The sequence below is a fragment of the Saccostrea echinata genome, unplaced genomic scaffold (assembly GCF_033153115.1).
Source record: "Saccostrea echinata isolate AGI-Se365-2 ecotype Australia unplaced genomic scaffold, CSIRO_AGI_Sech_v1 ptg000075l, whole genome shotgun sequence".
In the NCBI taxonomy this organism is placed as follows: Eukaryota; Metazoa; Mollusca; class Bivalvia; order Ostreida; family Ostreidae; genus Saccostrea; species Saccostrea echinata.
The window spans coordinates 2,330,706-2,352,722 of NW_026889824.1; the positions used below are offsets into that span (position 1 = coordinate 2,330,706).

General features: G+C 33.7%; 1 long non-coding RNA gene across 1 annotated transcript; it reads left to right on the plus strand.

Annotated features, from left to right (window-relative positions):
• Positions 1-13,827: 13,827 nt before the first annotated feature.
• On the plus strand, positions 13,828-15,269 carry LOC133176497 (uncharacterized). Its single transcript, XR_009719477.1, has 4 exons — positions 13,828-13,959; positions 14,922-14,963; positions 15,060-15,119; positions 15,206-15,269. It is a non-coding gene; the product is annotated as an uncharacterized LOC133176497 (long non-coding RNA).
• The last annotated feature ends 6,748 nt before the right edge of the window (positions 15,270-22,017 follow it).

The window sequence follows — 22,017 nt, forward strand, 5'->3', positions numbered from 1 at the left end:
ATCAACTTCTATATATCAGACAGTGGTATTAAAACATGTGTGATGAAGTGTGCCAAATTCATTGATCACATACATGTACATTTTTAAGTTATCTCCCATGTAGATCTAAAAAGTAATGTACAGAATTTAAAGTGGACTTCAAGTGCTTTATGTATTGTACATGATTACATATGAGATGTATGAAAATGCAAATACATGCCTGCTCTTTTGTACAGTCTTAAAACTGTTCATTTGATTGTCCACATAATTGATTTTGTCAAATAAATGAACACATATATTTTACAGTAGTGTGATGTTTTAGGTACTAATAGAGAGATACGTGTATATATAAAATTCCATGTCCAAGTTGTGTTTGTAGTACACATTTTTAAAAAAAAAAAACATAAAAAATAATACCCCTGATATTTTTTGGATAACACCAACATGCCTGCCTCTGAGATGATGTAGACAGGCAATATTTCTGTTACATGTAGTGTTCGTATTGAAGCATATGCAATCATTTATTTTATGAATACTCTAAAAAAAATAGAATTTTTGATCACTTACACCCCAACTTAAAAAATGAAACACTAATTCATGACTGGTTAAATATTCACTGATGTTCATACTTTTCACTAAATTTTGATTTGGATATACTTGCTTACACTATATAGAGTATATATACAGTATTTGAGCTAAGAATTGTGTATTATGTAACTGAATGGAATATTATACATGTAATGTTTAAATACTGAGTAAAGCCTAGGTTAAAGGTGAACACGACTCGTAAATAGGCATATGCCATTTTCGATATTACTATCTAGGATATCAGCACCAGGGCATGCTCTTCGCATTCGTTACACCTGACTGCTTTATTGTCACGGGTATCGGCGTGGAATGGTGACCCCTGTTCGTACTGGTTATCTTGCATTACTTTTATTGCATTTACGTGTATTTGTGTTTGTTTGTATACTGCACTGACCTGTGCAACTGTTGTAAGTCCCTTTGGTATCTTACTATCCTGCATTAGAAGTAAACAGTTATTTTTTGTCGAGTGTTATATAGCATACGTCCGTCTACACCGGTGACAATTGGTTACAGTGACTAAGTGAGCGGCTCTATATATACGGTCCCTCAGATATAGCGAGAGTCCAATCGAATATGGCGGACAAATTTCTTTTACAAATCATGTTCAGCTTCAATGAGTTGTATAGACAAAAATAGTAATACCGGTATGTCCCCATTCATTGACATCTGAATATTTAAACTTGAAATAATAACATTTCATCATTTGGATTTCATTTTAAATGTGAACTGGAAAATTCCATAATCTGCATTAAGAGACTGAATATGGATGATAACACATTATCATGTAGGGTATTTTAAAATGAAGTAAATCATTCAAATACAGAAAAATAAGCTTACAGCAAAATGCCTGGGATAAACAGTTTTGATTTGTTATATGTTTACTTTCCAAAGGATTTGAAAACCACAGGAAATGAAAATCATTTCGCCATCAGCATGAATTAATTATAGCGTGTTTGTTATAGCTACGATTTACTGTATAGATATTTATGTTCCTTAGTTTGTATAACCTTGCCAAGTAGACTGAGCTCGTTTTTTGCTCAAAGCAGGCGAAATGAGAACACATGTATTAGAATGAATAATGTCATTTATTTTGTAAATGACGAAAAGATATATACAACACAGGGGGTCATTCATAAACATGCAACTATAGTAATAACACATGTGGTGGTGAACACAATCATGACCCCCTATAATACTACATATGATAATAAATATCTACACAAAACAACAGATAGGGGGCCAAAGGACTAGAGATATTATGCAACACATGTACAAAAAATACATGACAGACCCCCTACTGTAAACACATATGTAAAAAAATAGTAGCATCAATAAACTGCCTGCCCACAAAAAAGGTGGGTAGCCTCAAAAACTTAGGCCAACACATATTTAAAAAATAGTAGCATCAATATACTGCCTACCCACAAAAAAGGTGGGTAGCCTCTAAACTTAGGACATGACAGAAACTGCCTGCCCACAAAAAAGGTGGGTAGCCAAAAACTGATATCTTTGGAGGTAGAAGGGGTGGACGGTGGGTACAAATTTCACTGCACAGAAATAGCGTGGCTTCTCGTCCAAAATAAACAGATCAATAAATGTCACGTGACAAATTGACCGCTTATGATTGGCTAAAATGCCCAAGTTAAGGGTCAGGTTAAACATAGGCCACAAAAAGTTTACATAATCTAAGTAAGGAATAGGGTAAAGTCAGTGAAACAAATATAAACACTGCACATGTCACATAAAAGTTATTATTTACAATAATTACTTATTTATGTTCCTTAGTTTGTATAACCTTGCCAAGTAGACTGAGCTCGTTTTTTGCTCAAAGCAGGCGAAATGAGAACACATGTATTAGAATGAATAATGTCATTTATTTTGTAAATGACGAAAAGATATATACAACACAGGGGGTCATTCATAAACATGTAACTATAGTAATAACACATGTGGTGGTGAACACAATCATGACCCCCTATAATACTACATATGATAATAAATATCTACACAAAACAACAGATAGGGGGCCAAAGGACTAGAGATATTATGCAACACATGTACAAAAAATACATGACAGACCCCCTACTGTAAACACATATGTAAAAAAAAATAGTAGCATCAATAAACTGCCTGCCCACAAAAAAGGTGGGTAGCCTCAAAAACTTAGGCCACAAATCCAATTAGGAATTGGATCCACCCACCCAAAGGCTGCTTGGCAAGGATTATGACTTTAAAGAAAAAGTGACATGTAAAAAGGTTAACATTATATACATAAAATACAAGCGCAGATCATAACATTTTAGTAATAGATGAAAGCAGGGACTTACAAACAATTAAAGGACATAAAAACAATATGGCCTTCTTGTAGAACAACTTCTGTTCTCTGAAACAAGTGACAGCAGACAAATTCTGACCTGTCAGACATACAAAAATTTTAAAATAATCAAATACACATAAGGTGAGAACAAAATAATACTTTATTTAATCACAGCAGCAAAAGTTCTGCCCAGAAAAACTATGCCAACTAAAGACATTCCTTGCAGACCTAAGGTAAGCTACTGTGGTTCGCATTAGTGTCATACATAACATCAAAGGACTTTACATAATTATACACATAACATGAAAGCCCAAACAAAATTTTTGTGGTGTTTCTTACACCAAAGAACAATGTCTTATGACAGCAGACAATTTCTGACCTGTCAATCACATCCGGTAAACCAGCAAGGTCATATACATCACACAAATAGATATTTCACTAAAATGAAAAAAGGGTACATTCTATCATCAGGAACAAGAGCAAGCCATTGCTCCAGAAATGGCAACATGACTGCTTTTTAAAATATGGTTAACTGGTAATGGGAGGAGAATAAACCACTGCATGAATATTACAAAAATTGTACATAAATTAATTACAGAATGATATTCACAGCAGACAATTTCTGACCTGTGAACTTAATGACAGCAGACAACTTCTGACCTGTCTTTCATATTCCCCCTTGACATATTCCAGATAAATTGGCAGCAGCCAAATGCTGACCTGCCACATGTAATTACTGAAGGTAGCTTAAGGGGGTCACCTTGTTACTTAAAAACGGAAGGAGTCGATACGTATATACCTGCGAAAGGCATCAGAGTTCCATCGACCTAACGTTTGAATGAGGTTTTCAGAATAGCCCAAGGAAGCTGCATATGTGGCTGCACCTATTCTGAAACTATGACCCTTAAAATTGTTTGGATTAAGCCCAATAAACTCTACTGCAGATTTTAAATGAGTAGTAACTTTTGCATATGAAATTGGGAGAGCATCATTTGTTTGAAATAATGGGCCAGATGTGTGTTTTGAATATTGCAAATATTCAAAAAGGGCATGTACCGGACAAAACGGTGAACCCTGAATAGCTTGAAGGGAAAATACCAAAGGGGTATGCTGCTTATTTGTTTTGAACTCACGCATTATGATTTGAACTGCTGACAATGTAGACCCTATATAGTCAAAAGTGACATCTGAACGCTGTAAAACGTGTTTGCTGTTGTGCAGTGTTTTTACAGCAACTTCTCCTAATCTCAAAAAAGCATGAAAAGCTAACAAAAATAGAGCACGGAGTAGGATGCGAAGTGAGTACTGAGGGACAGTGTGAGCTAGGGCATTTAATAATTTCCGTAAAATGTCAGGAGTGATAGGTAGACGGGTATCTTTTGTTGGAACTGAAGACTGACAACCTTTTAAAATTTTTCTAGTAATGAAAGCCTGTGTTGGGTCATGCATATCCAAAATTTTGTGAACATAACTAATTGCAGATATGTGAGATGCTATGCTGCTTGGTGAGTAGTTGACTGAAAACAAATGACCAATAAAGTTACACACATCTACAACTGAAACAGGGAGAGATAAAGTGGGCTTCCAAGTTCTAAACATTTCCCATGTACGTCTGTAAGCTTGAGCCGATGACGGAGACAAGGCAGAAGCTAGCAGCTGTTGGCAAACAGTACTCAAATTTTCAAAAGTTCTACTGGAATTGCAGTCTGGTCTGCATTCAAGTGAGGAGCTATTTTGAAGGCCTCCTGAAATTGAAATCGAGAGAGTTTATCTGCTAATACATTTTTCTTGCCTGCAATATGCTTTGCTTTAAAGAATATATTGTATGAAAGAGATGTAAGCACAAGTCGTCTAATAAGCCTCATAAGAGTTTTTTCTTTGCAAGATTGTTTGTTGACTGCATGCACAACAGCCTCATTATCTGACATAAACAATATTTTCTTATTAGCAAGACTTGGTCCCCAGATTTCAAGAGCTATGACAATAGGGAATAACTCCTTTATAGCTATCTGATGGTGTTCTAAATCTGTTACCACATCCCAGCCAAGAGCGAACCATTCCCTACCAAGAACTCCTGCAAAACCTATAGAACCGGAAGCATCTGTATATAACAGTGCTTTATCTGAAGATGTGAAAACATCTGGTAGAATTACAGACTTCCCATTATAATTTTCGATAAAATGAGACCACATTTGTAGGTCAGCCCTTGTTTCACATGTAAGTCTGATAAAATGAGAGGGATTAGACACACCACAAGTGAGATCTATAATGCGCCTAAGAAAAGCCCTGCCAGGTACAACTACTAAACAGGCAAAGTTTAATAAACCTATCAGGGACTGTAGCTCTTTAAGGGTAATTTTTTTCCTATGCTTTACTTCTTGCAGCTTATTTCGTATCTTGACAAGCTTTGGCTCAGGCAACCGACATTCTAGAACCTTTGAATCAACTTCAATGCCATAAATTGTTAATATGGTTGTTGGGAAATGGTTTTTTTCTTTTTTAATTGGAATACCTGCTTCATTGCATATTGCCAAAAACTGTTGTAAATCTAAAACACACTTATCTGAATCTTTTGGACCTATAAAGAAAAAATCATCCAGCATGTGAGACATGCCTGCAGCATCAAATTTTGTACACATAGCCCATTGTAAACCTTTACTAAGGGATTCAAAGATCTGACAAGAACTGCTAGCTCCCATGGGTAGACATTTATCATAGTAATAAAGACCTTGCCATGAAAAACCAAGAAGTTTGTAATCTTGGGGGTGTATAGGTACAATGCGGAATGCATCTTGAATATCTGTTTTTGCCATGAGAGAGTCCTTACCAAATTGCCTTAACAGGGCTGTAACATTGTCAATTGAATCGTACTGAACCGTGGCATGCTCTTGAGGGATTTGACTGTTAACAGAATTGTGTTTTGGAAATGATAAATCATGTATTACCCTAAATTTTCCTGCCTCAGATTTTGGTACAACCCCCAAAGGGGATGAAACAAAAAATTCGAAAGGTTGGGATTTGAAAGGACCAGCAATTCTACCCTTCTGTAAGCCTTGATCTATAAAGTCATCTATAACTGATGGATAATCTGTTGTACTTTTATGATTTTTTGAAATTGTTGGAGTGGGTAGACCTACACAACCTAGTTTAAAACCTTGACTAAAACCATCTATCAGAAATCTAAGTTTCTGTGGGTCATAACCCTCCAAGACTCTATTCAGATTTTTTGCTTTGACGGGCGTTGGGAGGTTTTGTGAAACTTGATTTTGGGGTATCTGGGCATCTTGATTTGGGGTGGTTTGATTTGCACCGCATACAGATGTGTTTGAAGGGGAAAGGGTTTCTACTGCAACGTTCACCCCTGTTGAATTGAAAACAGATTCTCGTACGAAAGGGCTGATTCTGTTGCGGCTTTTGAACTTGAAATTTTGATGTTGCAGCTTTAAGGCGCAACTCCTGAATTGGGTTTTGCCATGGGACATTCATTGATTCCCTAAGTTTCCTAAACTGTTCGTCGTACAATCTGAATGCATGATCACCATGCAAATACTGCACTTCACGTATCATGTGGCAGTATTTAAGAAGGTTAGGGGCCTCATTGGGGAATTTCTCAATATAAATAGCTGAAAAAATGAGGAACGCATCAGTCCACTGACCAAGAGTTATAGGGATTTTGGACTTTTGGCCCTGATGCAAGTTAATCACCCCTGTCGAGATGGTTACAGAAAGAGGTTCCTCTTTCGTACTAAGCAATGATTTTAAGTCAATAAACTCATTGTTCCAAATCTTTTGTTTCAGTTTAATAGATACTGAGGCACCCAATGGGATACCATCTTTTATGTCCACACTAAGTGTGGATGACCTTGCTGGCTCACCTAAAAACACCTGGTCCAAAATGGCCCCAATGCCAGATGTACTGGCACCTTGATCTGTAGGAGACAACTGAGGCTGTGTTGAAACTGCAGTGGTTTGCTGCTCCTGTTGGGGTCCAATTGTTTCGAATCTGTTGATGGCTTGTTTGCCGATTGTTTCATTATGGCAGCTGCCAACTTGTCATAATCGATAGCGGGGGCGGTGGTAGACTGTCCGGTAAGAACACTTGAGTCAGCATTGATCGGATTTGCGTCAGTAATCATGGTAATGTCATTATCACTAGTGTTCACAGGGTTTCTCTTTTTCTGGGTTTTTGATGATTTTCCTGATCCTCCGTCTAGTTTTCGCTTTGGAGGCATGGTGGTGACCTAAGAAAATTAGTTTATTAGAGAAAATTCTGTAATCATCATAATTAAGTATGTGATATACACATGTTATGCATACAAAGCTCAGTCAGTGAAGCACCATTGTATGCATTAAGAAAAGTAATTTCAACACATAATGAAATCAATTCACAGACAGAATACCAGTTCTGTTGATCTGAATATGTGTGGTACTTGTTTTTCATGAAAGAAATGACATACTTTGCCTGTCCACACATACATTAATTTTACTCTCAGTGTTCACAATTCCAAATACAAGCCCCTGGACAAAATGCCAGGCACTTTTTGTGTAAACTAAACATATAACTTTGATATTAGCAAGCTCTTTCAAGAGCCAGTCTGCATGACATTCTTCTGTTAAGAATGTAATAGCTATGCCATAATGCATATAAAGCAGAATAAATTATGGATATGCGTATGGTCCCGCATATAATTTAAAACAAGATATGACAAAATGAACATAATCTGTTAATGCACTGTTCATATTGTAAAATGCGTATGGTCCCGCATATAATTTAAACAAGATATGATAAAATGAACATAATCTGTTAATGCACTGTTCATATTGTAAAATGCGTATGGTCCCGCATAAAATTTAGAACAAATTCTGGCAAATGAACAGAAACTGTTAGTGCATTATTTATGATGTGAAATGCGTATGGTCCCGCATAGAATTTAGAACAAACTATGTACATAAGGTAAAATGCGTATGGTCCCGCATAATTATTGCAGATGAACATGAACTGTTCATATTATAAAATGCGTATGGTCCCGCATAGAATTTAGAACAAATTATGGCAGATGAACATGAACTGTTCATGCACTGCTCATATTATAAAATGCGTATGGTCCCGCATAATATTTAGGACAAATTATGATAAATGAGCATGATCTGTTTATGTACTGTTTATAATGTAAAATGCGTATGGTCCCGCATTGAATTTAGAACAAATTATGACAAATGAACATAATCTGATAATGCACTGTTCATAATATTAAATGTACTGTTCATAAAGATGAAATTGGTCCCAAATACAATTTAGAACAAATGGTGTATGGCTCTGCATACCTACTGAAGTAATCACCTTCTTACTATATTGTATAATGCGTATGGCCCCGCATAGTTGAATAGCATATAGTACTTGTAGCAAAATCTTATGAACAGTATAATTCATACTTCATTATGTGTATGGTCCCACATAACTACTAAAAGAAGCCACAGCAACAAAAATTGTTTACTGAATTTTTTTGTTTGTTTTTAACTACATTAGGGAAAATGAAAGCAAAAACTCTACATATGGTCTTGCATTGTCACATGACTAATATACTGATAAATGTGTATGGTCCCACAGATATTAAGTATTTCATTTCCATACATTTTCCCTTATTAAAAGTACAAGCACAAACAAAATTAAACAGAAGCCAGTCTACAAGTATGTAAAATTATCAGAGAAGTTTTCAAATTATACTGGCCTTAATAATGCTTTGAAGTGAAGTATTGCTGAGCGAATGCTGCGCCAATATCGGTGCATAGGAGAGGATGACACAACATGGACTGATGATCTTGGGCATTGCAGGTGAACCCAATCATGGCAGAGGAAATTCAAGTCGCTCCAAAAGCCTCTGTGGTGCCAAAAATAAATCCCCTCTCGGTCGGAACACCCTGCCTTAAGAAGATTGTTCGTGGCAACGATTTTCCCATTAAGGTCACTGGAGGACGCCCAAGGTTGGCGACGCAATAGTTGTCCCACAATCACGATTGGAATACCCATCCCCTCATGTAAATACCTTGCTACTGAAAGGATATCTGTTGCCAGTTTGTTCACATCATAGCGCGAAATGTCATTTTCACCGATCTGAATAAAGCACATATGCGGTTTGCTGTGAAAAGTAATGAAGTTCGATAACTGGGACACTCTTAATCCTCCTCGTGCACAAACTGACACATTAAAATTGTCTGAACCCAAATTTAAATTCATTAGCTTTGAATTTGACTCCATATAACGTTGAAGACGTGAAACAAATGAATGTCCTATCAAACAAACACTGAGACAATTCGCATCGTCCATGTTGTGGTCCATCTCCGTAACCGGTTCTAACCGGATTGCGCACTGAACAGGCGAACCGAGCAAAACAAAACAGTAAGTGCAAGAGAATACGCTAACACTCACCGTTCTCTGCCAAACAATGTTAGATAAACATTATAATGTAACTACAAGTTCCTTGTACACGGAGAACGTAAATACATCCGTAAACTTTGCAAAACTTTACAAATTTCACTGTACAGAAATAGCGTGGCTTCTCGTCCAAAATAAACAGATCAATAAATGTCACGTGACAAATTGACCGCTTATGATTGGCTAAAATGCCCAAGTTAAGGGTCAGGTTAAACATAGGCCACAAAAAGTTTACATAATCTAAGTAAGGAATAGGGTAAAGTCAGTGAAACAAATATAAACACTGCACATGTCACATAAAAGTTATTATTTACAATAATTACTTATTTCTTCTCTTGCATCATGGTACATATTGTATAGATACATTTTCCTCATTGTTTAAGCCAGTGGTTTAAATCATTCACATATTATACTATGGTGTACCATAGATTTAGAGTTTGATGCTAGCCAGATATCTTTTCACCTTGATGATATAACATTAAAACTATTCTCCTTCATTTCAAAACAAACTTCACCACTCTGAAATTAAAACCTGTATGTATGAAATTTACAGTAATATCTTCTATCAGTTTTTCTTTTCTAGATCTGTACCGCTTTGGTAAAATGTTCAGTTTCTGAAAATATAACAAACTCTAATATCATCTTTTCCAAATATTTTTTTTACCACTCCTTAGAAGCAAATTGTGCTGTAAGGTACAATATATTTGAAGTAGGGGACAAAATAAAGGTCATTTTATGTTTATTGTAGAACAACACAGTATACATGTAAAATTTTAAGCTCATGAAAACAATAAAAACAATATTCTCAGTGTCTAAAAATTGCAATTCATTTATAGTCAGTGCCAATTTAACTTAACCAAATTATACTTATAATTAATAATAAATGGAATCGCAAAATGTCCCATAACAACTTTCAGAATTTTATTAAATGGTGTAATGATGGAATAATCAGATTAATAGTTGTACAATTAATGTCCCATATTCACTGCTTTTTCACTTGTTTGATAAATTTATGTCCACAAAGTCAAATAAATAGAATGATATTTGCATGAAAAAGTGAACTTTTTTCTTGACCACCAGCAAAGTTTCTTTCAACAAGTTCACTTTCTTGAAAAACTTTTGTAATCATCATTCTCAGACATCACTGTAGATTGTAGATTGCCTCAGTCCTTTGGATGAGACCATATAAACCCAGTTCCAGTATGCTGGCACGAACAAGATCTCTCCCTGCTTAAAGGCCTAAGTGCGAGTACAGGTCCAAATTTGCAGCCCTTCACCGGCAAGTATTGGCATCACCATATGAATGAAAGTTTCTCGTGTGGGGTGTTGAAACAACAAACTGTAGACTGTTCCATAGCGCTCCATTTCTATCAAGTACTCTCATGTTCTTCCACAAAGAGCTATGATAAAGATAAAAATACATTATACAAAGAAGCTAAGATTCATTCATTGATCATATATATATATATATATATATATTTACAAACCTTGCAAAACTTGATTTTGGAAAAACACAGATAATGATTTATAGACTTCTGTTGGTAAAATCTGGTGTATTTAATTGAATTGAGATCTTATTTGCAAGGGAATTAATGGATTCAAGTACTTAAAATAAAATTCTACATACCAGGACAATTATACAAACTAGTTTATACAATGTACCACTATGATGAATATTATGCAATTCGTCAAACAAGGAAAAGAATATGTAGTGTAAAAGTTTTAAAATGAATGTATTTTCATGCATAGATCCTCTCCGATGTATTACATTGTGTTATAATGATAGTTATTTTCTAGCTACTTGAAAGTGAAATTTTTTCTGGTACATACACAAATTTATCTGCACATGTTTTTATAAAATTTAAGAACCCCCGCATTAAAAATATTTAAACCAGATTCGTTTAATGCTGTGAATAATACAGAATCAATTATTTGGTTTAATTATTAGGCTTTGTTCAATACACCTGTATGATAATCTTTTCAAAGGCACTGCGATTTTTATTCCTGGCTTCCGTCAATTTAGAGGAAGTTCGGATTGTGAATTACTTCTAATAGTAAGTGTATACGCATAAAACCCAATAAAAATTATAGTAAATAGTAATTCACCAAACATCATACTTTTATTGTATTATTAAACTTAATTTTCTTGACCAAGTGTTACTACTTACCCTTTTCTCACCAATTTCAATAACATCAAGCCGTGGCGAGGCCTCAGCAGTGGACTCCATAGGACGTTTGGTGATCAGCTGATTCAGATTGAAAAATATCGCGGGATTATTGCTTTTAAATTAATTTAATATTAATCTTAAGATTGTATTGAATAATTTCACCGCAAGAAATACATTATTCGTATTTGTTCCCGACTGAAATAAGAATATCTACTTGCTGTTTCGTTTTGTGAGAATCGAATCTGTATTATTAGTAAACCAGCATAATCCTGATTTTAAGTAGGTCGATGCTGGTTTTTAAATAGGTCAATGCTAGCTATGTTAGTTCTATCCTTTGCTTGCTGATGCTGATCCTGGTAATGCTGCTTTTTAAATGCTGATGCTAGTTCGATCCTGATGTTACTAATGCTTATGCTGATGCTGGTTAATGTAACAAAATTAGTTCCCTGCACTGTATATAATACCTGGAAAAAAAAATGAGAACGGAAAAATATATATTACAAAGATTATTTTAACGGAAAATTGTCTGAAATAAAACGGTATCAAAACTATAAGTTAAATAAATTATTGTCTTTATTAATTAAAATTCTAAATTATAATCCGACACTTTTTTTTAAAGGAAAGTGATCAGAGAAGATTTGGTGGGAATGTAACATATGTAGCTTAGTAAGGACCACAGAACCCCTATAATAATATGAATGTATTATGCAGGCTCTTTTAAGATCATGTCGTGAAAATCTATAAATAAAACTAGAAAAATACATTTTGATTTCTGACTTGTACATGTAATACTGATGATGTATTGTTAGAGTAAACATGCATCTCACTAACAAAACCGTTCATTTTAATGATTAATCATTGCCGTCAACTACAAGTGAAAATAACAAACTTAACCTACTTAATTTTATCAAAGTTTCTAACTGAGTCTGCAAAATGTGTAAGGTTAATTAATATGGAGAAAAGTTTTAGCTGAACAATTTTCAATTAGATATTCACACTTATTTACAGTTCATTAAATAATATCAAAATTGTTTTATCTTTTTGAATGCGACGAGTGTTTTAAAAAAGTTTTCTTCATGATAGAAGAATATTGATCACAAAAAAACATATGAAAAATGCATTTCTCTCATTGCAAGTAAGTGCGCATGCAAACATGTTCGAAAGTCTGTGTGTATTATTCATACAGAGATAGATTTTATACGTATGTTGCATTGCTTTATCGATGATGTTATAGCTTGAAAAATCACGAATAAACAAACAGACTGAAAAATGGAATTTTAATTTAAAGAGCTTTTAGTTTTACTTATATAATTGACCAAAAGTGTTGGTTAAAAAATGAAACTGGAAGACCTTTGTTTGCACATTCTATTTCTTCATCTCAATCCTCTATGTGACTAGATACAAAAACAATACAAGGTTGCAAAAGTTTCATGTAAGATATTCAAATGCTGACTATGCATGTGACAAAATAAAACAAAGAGGATAGGATTTAAGGCACAAATATATTGTGTCAGATTTCAATGCTTTATATTTTTTTCCCTTCTCAATTTCGGAATCTAATAGCAGGAGGGTTACCAGCTGTTCATAATTTTCAAGTATAAATTGACAAATTTCTGCTTTATTTTCATTGGTTTAAAATTAATTGCACAGAAGACTTCAAATTGGACATCGTAAGCAAACTTTTTCTTTATTAATCTCATTCAGTGCAAATGTTATCATGATTTTTTTTCTTTCTGTCTGTTTGTTTTATGGCAATGTGAGCGCGATTTATTTCAGTGTTCCTGTTAAACGAGATTATTTTGCCTTGCTAAAGATTTCCTCATTTTTTTTTCTTCTTTATGCCCCCGGATCGAAAGTTACCGGGGGTATATTGTTTTTGTCCTGTATGTTTGTTTGTCTGTTTTTCTGTCTGTCTGTCTGTCTGTTGTCAACTTTAACCTTGCCCATTACTATTGCGCTGTTAAGGGTAAGGCTTTAATATTTGACATGAGTGTTCATTATGATAAGACCTTTCCATTGGTACAGAAATTTTTGATCATGTGACCTCAACTGTGACCTTTGACCTACATTTGACAAACTTTAACATTGGCCATAACTATTGCACTGTAGTCTATGTTTCACTCCAGAATTGTGTTACCATCGGGGGCATAGTGTTTCACAAACACATCTTGTTTTCTCTCTTTTTCTTTTTAACAAACAATTTTTTTTTTCTATTTCTAAAACAAACATTTATACTTTTTTCTATGTCCGAAAACGTTGAATTCTTTTATCCACTTTTCCCATGTTTTGGGAAATATTAAATGCCATTTTAAATAGTCATGGCGATATGTTTTCAGATGAGGTTTATCGCATATGTCGTTATCCTTGCTATGCTGCTTTGCTTGATGAAAGAGGCAGATGCAAAAAAGAAGAAGTGGTGCGCTTGCTATAATGGATTTTGTTATTGCAACAAGCGTTCTCTAAATATGTTGGAGGTAAATATTATCTGGCTCTTGTTCCGTTTAAAAGAGTATATTTTTAATTACTTTTTTGGGATTGGAAAGTTCCGATTTGTTTTGAATTTCATTGAATTCAAACTTAAACCAGGTCGAGTCTAATAATTTTGTCTCTAGATATTTTGACATTTTTTTCTTAAATGAATTTTTAGTATTTTTTTAAAAATTGTTTTGGATTAAGTAATGGAATGTTTACCATCCCGATTTCTAAAAGGGGGGGGGGGGAAGCTCACAAAAGTTGTTTACTATTTAACCTTTATGGAATTTGTTGGAAAATTGCAAAATTGTCACAGTCATTCAATATATTTGTATTTCTGATCAAGCGACATTTTGTAGTATAATATATGAAAGATATTGTTAAGTTGTGCATTTCTGAAAAAAAAAGGCGACCATTCTGTTTGGTCTAGGAATTATTATAAAAGTTTATTTTTTGATATCTAATTTCTTTAATTTTGTAACAAAGTAATATATATATCGGTATAGGTGCAGATGATTTTTTTTTTTTTTTTTTTTTACAAAATTACAACGTTAAGATTGATGGTATTTTTCTTTTGAAGTTCTATCAACAGATTTTTGTCATGTCCTTGATCATATTTAATATACAAGCGAGTCATGCGTCAGTCTTCAGAGACAAGCTTTGCTTACAAACCCAGGGAACAGTGATGTCGTTAGAGCCATTTTAGCGTTTTTTTCTAATTATTGTCTTAAAAACATAATCAGACCTATGGATGTTATAGATAATGTTAAATGTTATTTACGGGTAAATCACAACTCATACTACATGTGTAATGACGCACCTACGACTGCATGAGATAAGAAAACTGCTAAACGTCACGCGCAGTCAAATTAGACACGGTCTCGTTAAATACAGCGTGATTTATTGCATATTTGTTTAAATTTGATTTTGCCTACTTAAGAAAAAATCTTTCACTTATTTAAAGGAAGAAGGAAGTGACCTTGTGGAGAAAATAAACAAAATGAGAGTAAGTCTATTTCATGTACTCCTAGATTATAAATTGAGAAATGATAGTTCAAGATATTTTTAACAAATAAAAAATGCTTGGTACCATTTGTTACAGGAGGCGGAGTTCACGAAAAGATTCTTGAGAACTGGGATGAAGTAAGATAAAATCAGAAGTGTAAGTGAATTTTTCTATGAATCTTTTATAAAAATCATGCGTGTTAATCAATTTTTTTTTTTACTACGATTTTTTTTTCTTTTTAGGAAGGAAGACTTCAAATTGAATTGAACAAAGAAGTAAAAGAATCATTTGTTTTTTCTGAAATAAATAAAACTTTAATGGTTACATCATATCGGTGGGTTATTTTTATAAACTTGCTGTTGCTAACTATTTTTGATATATGAATAGTAATGATAAAGGTTGTATAAAGGATTTGGTCGGATATCCGCCTTTTATTTTTTGATCTAGAAAAAGTCTCATAAAAATGATTGTGATGAATCCCAATCCTAGGTATTCCTTAGTATTTTTGTTATTATTTCATTGGATAGATTCTATAGAAATTATTCCTTTTTTTTTTCTTTCATCAGGTTTCACAGTGTCATATTGTTGAAAGCAACACTGCATGTAAATTGCTCTTTTTTTATTCCGTGAGACATATGATATCGGGGTTGCTCATAAATGAATATCGCAATATATATATATATATATATATATATATATATATATATATATATATATATATATATATATAATATATATATATATATATATATATATATATATATATATATATATATATATACTGTGGTTCCTTCATTATGTCTGCTCTTTATAAATTTACCATGGTCCGCCCATCTGTCACACTTTCTTCTTCCTCAAACTGTTCTTTTAGTAGAATATGATAGGTTTTGTCCTTTAGATTTGCAATAAGATTTTGGAATTCTCAGAATAACTCTTGGGGCAAAATGTAGTGGTGTTTTTTTTTTTTTTTTTTTTTTTTTTGTTTGTTTGTTTTTTTTTTTTTTTTATTTTTTAACAAAAGCCTGGCTCCCAGAAATAATTTCGCAAGTTCTATAGTTAAAGTATGACGTTGTCAGTGCATACAATCTATTTTTAAATCAAATGCTGACTGACGTTTTTCATACTAATTTTTAGACCATTGTTTGCAAACTGAATTTTTAACGGATTATTCCTTTATATCCCGATCATGACAAGGAGCACATGGACGTTTTGACAGGGAATGCTCACTCCTCCATGGAACCTGATTAATCTCTGATGTTTAAGAGGTCCGTGATTGCTCTGATACTGATTTGTATTGTTTAAATGGACTATTAAGCTTGCATTCTCCTTGTTATCGCCATATATTACAGCACATTTTATAGAGTAACCTAATTATTTTTTTTTATTGAAGTTGATTGGTGGCTTCCTGTAGATGTGGAATTGGGTTTCTCAAAACTTATACATGTAGTTGATCATATTGGGATCAATTATGCCATGAGATACCACAACATTCACATTTAATGAAGATGAGGGATAATTTGAAATGAAGTTTGCAAGGAAAAAGACTATCAGAATTATGAACGCTTTATATGAGTACGTGCCCAGGAGAGGAAAGAACCTTCCAGTTAAAAACTATATACTACATATGCATATGATCGTGTCCTCTTCATGAGAAAATAATGAAAAAAATATAATTAAGTTTCTCGAGAGTTAAATTGATATTAAACGAAAACACATGCACCCGTGTACATCGAGTTTTCACAAAACATAGAACACCAATCATAATTGGACAATTTTGAAATTATGTATAATTCAACTCTAGTTGTGTGCGCTATTTAATTGGATAGAAAAAAAATGTATATATTTTATAACAAACGGTACATCCTTCTTTCAAATGACTTACGTAAAAAACGTATTAGTCTGCCATAAGAAATACTCATGTTTTGTTGAAGTTGAAGGCACTTTAAAGGGGAAAATCATATTACGTTTTATATAACATGATAGAAACTTAAATCATAGGCACAAAGTCAATAGCCACCGATGTTATACATTAAAACTTAATTGGAACAGTTTGCGGGTTTTTATAAACCATAAAACCGTAAACTGCACCAACACAATTTATACAACACAACTAAGAATTCTTTTCTCAAATAGTTTTTGTGAGAATAAACGTCATTGGAATCTTGTATGTATTAAGATAAATATGGTAAATTGTCTGAACATGACGACAAAAGCTTACTTCCAACCTATCGGAAGAAAAAAAAAGCCTCTCTTTCGATTTCATTTTTCTTATAAAGGTTTTGATTGAAAACCAAAAGGAGATCAAATATCGTCTGAGGTACTATCCGCCTCGTATGAACCATCATTGAGGGGATTGAAAGACCGGACGTTTTGAAAGTCCTGATTGTTTTGGAAGTCATCCGTCATGGACAATTATGAGAAACAACTTTCTGGCCAGAAAATTCTGGTGTGCCCTCAAGAAAAAAAAACCAAAAAGTTTTGTACTTTGGAATTTCATTGTCTGGTATGAAGCGATAATAGGTGCATAGCCAGAAAAAAATCCGCAAATTTTTCCATTTAAACTCTATGTTTGGAAGTCACATTGATATAGGAGTAACATAAATCCTTTTTGTGGCATTCGCCAAGTCCGAGCATGGTATACGAACCCTGTAATCAAACCGTATATAGGACAATTATGACAACAGTGATCATATTATATAATTGTATTAAAATGCTATATAAATAAAAATAAAAGCTAATGTCTCTGCTCTCTAATATTTATAAACCATATTACAAATGTAAACTAACATATATTTCATTGTGTCAACTTTCCGTGTATGTATCATAGATTTATTTATTCTCAAACGCGATATATTCAATTACAAAATAGAAATATTGAAACGCTAAATCTGATAATTAATATTTCGATTTATCCACATAAAAATGACAACAAATTACAATCATATTTCTCAAAGAACTTCACATTCTTCTTTAGACATATGTTGAACATATGTTGAAAATATGTTGTTCATTTTACATGGTTATACAATGGCTTCCCGATACTAGGGAATTTGTCGCAACAAAATACTGCATATAGCCTTATGAAGTTAGGATCCTAATTTAATTTCAATGCATTGCATTCAAATGACGATTAAAAATGTTCAGTACGAATTTTCACTTAGTGCAGCACAAAATTAAGAATAACGAAATTTAGTTTCGGTACACTTGAATTCACCTGGCCTCTCTCAATTGTGTGTCAGCGAAAAACTTATCGATGTGTGGAAATCTCACCGTGCTCATATACAATTTTATTGTAAGTCCTCCTCTCAACCCCTTAGCTTACCTCTTTATCGCAACTATCCCATCACTGCATCATTCAAAAATGAAAATGCAGTAAGGAAAGGTTTACTTGAAAGTGTGTCGAAAATTTCGAAGTTAAATTGATCAAAATATCACTCTTCTGGTTTCAAACAGTTTGCTTCACAAACTTTATCATCATATCTCTGACAAATAAAATATGATTTATTTTCAAGAAATCGTGATTTAGTTATTGGGATCAACCAGATTTTGAATATCTTTGAAAATCGGATGCCCATTACGACAATCTTTCCTTTTCGGAATTAAGCAAATGAATATATGGAGATAATGAACAGTATTCAAGCTTAAAAGTCCATTCATACGATACAGATTAGGAGCAGAGAAAACACGGACCTCTAAACCATTAGAGGTGGGATCAAGTGCTATGGAGGAGTTAGCATCACACCCGCCGTGTGCTCCTTGTCAAAATCGGGAAATAACGGGAAAATCCGTCGACAATGTAAATAATGGTCCGACAATTAGAATGAAAGACGTGAGTTAGCATTTGACAATGTTAGATTGTATTTGCTGACAAGGTTTATATTTGCTACAAATACACGGTTATCCAGAATTAATAATTCCATTGGCGTTTCTTTTATATTTAACGCTTTAGATATATTCCTGTATTAATTAGTATTAATTAGTATAGGATCAATTAATAAAGACGATGAAGAAAAACATAACTTCTTATAATTATTTATTTTTGAGTTGGCGTTAGTGGCCTCGACCTAAATAATACAATATATACTTTACTTAATCGTATATAACATTAATCCTTATAAACTTTATAATCCTTATCCTTATAAACCTTATAATCCTTATCCTTATAAAATATTTGTATCATAGAAGGCGTCTCGAATAACTGCCAAATGGTTGTCCGATGAAAAGGACAACCACCGCCAACATAGTTAGGTGGAGTGAGAGACGCAAAATATGTGTAGATGTGGCCACATCTTGAAGCTCAATCTACAAATTTACCATTTTATCGAAAAAACATATTCTTGTAGAGTCCTTTGTAAGTTTAACCGAAGTATGACAGTTGAACTCCGTCACTACCAAACATTTCTTTTGAATCCCAAGTAATCTCTGGGTATTTGATAAAGAACCCACCATTGACAGTGACTAAATGATTCATAAAATTATTGAGTCTGACAGTAGCAAGATTTTGTGCTTTCAAATTTGAACTAAAACGCCATGAAATTCTTGGCAACATATTTGACCAAACAAGTGTAGTTTTAGTGAGTAGTTATTTAAGTTCCTCGAGTGTTGAACACATAATGGACCGTAGTTGCAATAATGGAATTTTACCTATACCATTACCTCCACAATGAATAATTAAAATTTCTGGTGGAGATTCATAACTTATCAAGAGCTTTATTTTTGGAATAAGGTCAAACCATTTCATACCTCCCTTACCCTGCCAAAAAATTCTATAGTTTCTTCGTCTTAAACCTACATCCACACCATCTAAGGATTTTCTTACATAGTAGAACGCCCACTTAATAGTTGAAGAACAATCACTTCCTATATAAAAATATGAAAATCAATTGAGGAAATCACTTAATCCTAATATACCTTTTGAAGGCATTCGAACTCCATCTACCTTGCTTTTTTATTTCTGTTTCCGAATGACTGTAAGAGAAATTATCTGACGCGGCCCAAATACGGAAAAAGTGAGATTTGTATCGTGAGTTTGGAAGGCCGGCTACTTCCAGAGTCTTATTTAATATCGAACAGAACTGAAACCTTGTTAGAGGACTACCGTCCATATATATGTATAAATAATTGGCCGTCAAATCTTGGTCTTGTAGCAATGTACCTTTTCAGCCACTCAACTGGATAGATAGAATTCTTTGTTTGTTGCAAAAATACGGATGTCCCTTTCCAAGTTAGTCAGTTTTTGAGAGAGGAACTCGAAGCTCTATGAAACTTTCCCCAGAATCCTCATTTTTTCTAAACTTAAAATGTTTGCAAGAAATAATTGTATTTGCTTGATTTGAACAACTAAAAGTAAATTCACCGACCCTAAGAAAAGCATGATAATCTACTGAAAATGCCGTTGAAAAAAGGATGGCCTCAAAGTTTGACGAACAAACTAAAAATGTTGTTTTTATAAGTTTCTCAAGAATGTGTTTTGTTATAGGAAGTCTATAATCTTTTGAATGGTTTGACCTTTTGATTCCTTCCAATAATTTTCTAATTAAAGAATTTTTTGTGTTATCAAAGAATCCCAATATTTTGCATTTGAAACTTATTCCTGATATATAGGATGAAATGGAGTGAAATGAGTCAAACCTTGCAGGGATAAATGAAACATACAAATGTGTGGAACAGGTGGGGACCAGATAGAACACAGTTCATACAAAATTCTAAATTGCTCAGATCTTCTTAGACTAGTGGAGCATGTTTTTCTTGTATTTAATGATACCGAATTAAGCGTCAAGTGTTTAATTTCAGCTCCGAGATCATTTTTATAAAATCTTCTGGAATAGGTGTTGGGTGTTGATCGGATTTGGGGGCGAGAAAACGAAATCTGGTCCACTGATTGCGAGAAATAGAATCAGCTATAGCATTGTTATAACCATCTATATGACAAGCATTAAAGTAAAAATTGTTTACCATAGATTGCAAACCAATGGCCTAACCAATTCCATAACCCGAGGTGATCTTGATGATTTTTTGTTTAAAATGGAAACTAAAGCTTTATTGTCAGTGTGTAGCAATATCTTCTTGTCGAGGAATTCATTCTTAAATAAGAAAATTGCAAGGACAGTTGGCACTAATTCTAAAAACGTTATGTCTAACATAATATCTGGGTTCTTCCAGCTATCCGGCCAACCAAAATATGCCCATTGCCCATGAAGGTAAACGGTAAATGTTGATTGCCTGCACTATCAGTGTATAGATGAAGTTGGCCATTAGACAACCAATTAATATTCATGAAATTTAAACTACCATTGAACCTGTGTATAAAATCTAGCCACACATGAAGGTCGGATTTCATTCCCTTTGTTACCCTAATGAAATGACTGGAATATTTTGTTCCACACATAGCATCACAAAATCTTCTGTTGAAGGCCCTAGCAGATGGAATAGCTTTAGCACAAAAATTTAGGGAACCTACTAAAGATTGTAATTCTCTCAGTGTAACTTTTGTTTTTTGTAGCATATCTAGCAGCGATTTCTCCAGATCGATAATTTTTTTCTTCAGGAATTCTAATAACCACATTATCTGTATCAATTTCTATACCCAAGAATGTAAGAACTGTATGTGGACCTTCTGTTTTCTCTTCTGAAAGAGGGATACCAAAATCAGAGGAGGTACTTTTGAGGGAAAACATCAACAAGTTACATATTTCTAACTTGCCTCCAGCAAATATGAAATCGTCTAAGTAATGCTTCAAAGTGTGAACTCCAGTTTTTACTTCTACTACCCACTGAATAAAGTGTGCAAACTTTTCCCATAAAGCATAACTAATTGAACAACCCATTGGTAGACACATATCATAATAATATTGATCATTAAATTTGAAACCAAGTAATTGATGGTCAGAAGGGTGAACTGGAAGTAATCTAAAAGCTGATTCAACACCCATTTTTCCAAGATAAGTCCCTTTTCCCAGTGCCCCTATCATGACTAACACCTCGTCAAAAGAAGTGTAATGAACAGAACAAGATTCAGGGTCTATGAAATCATTAACACTAAAATTAGAAGGAT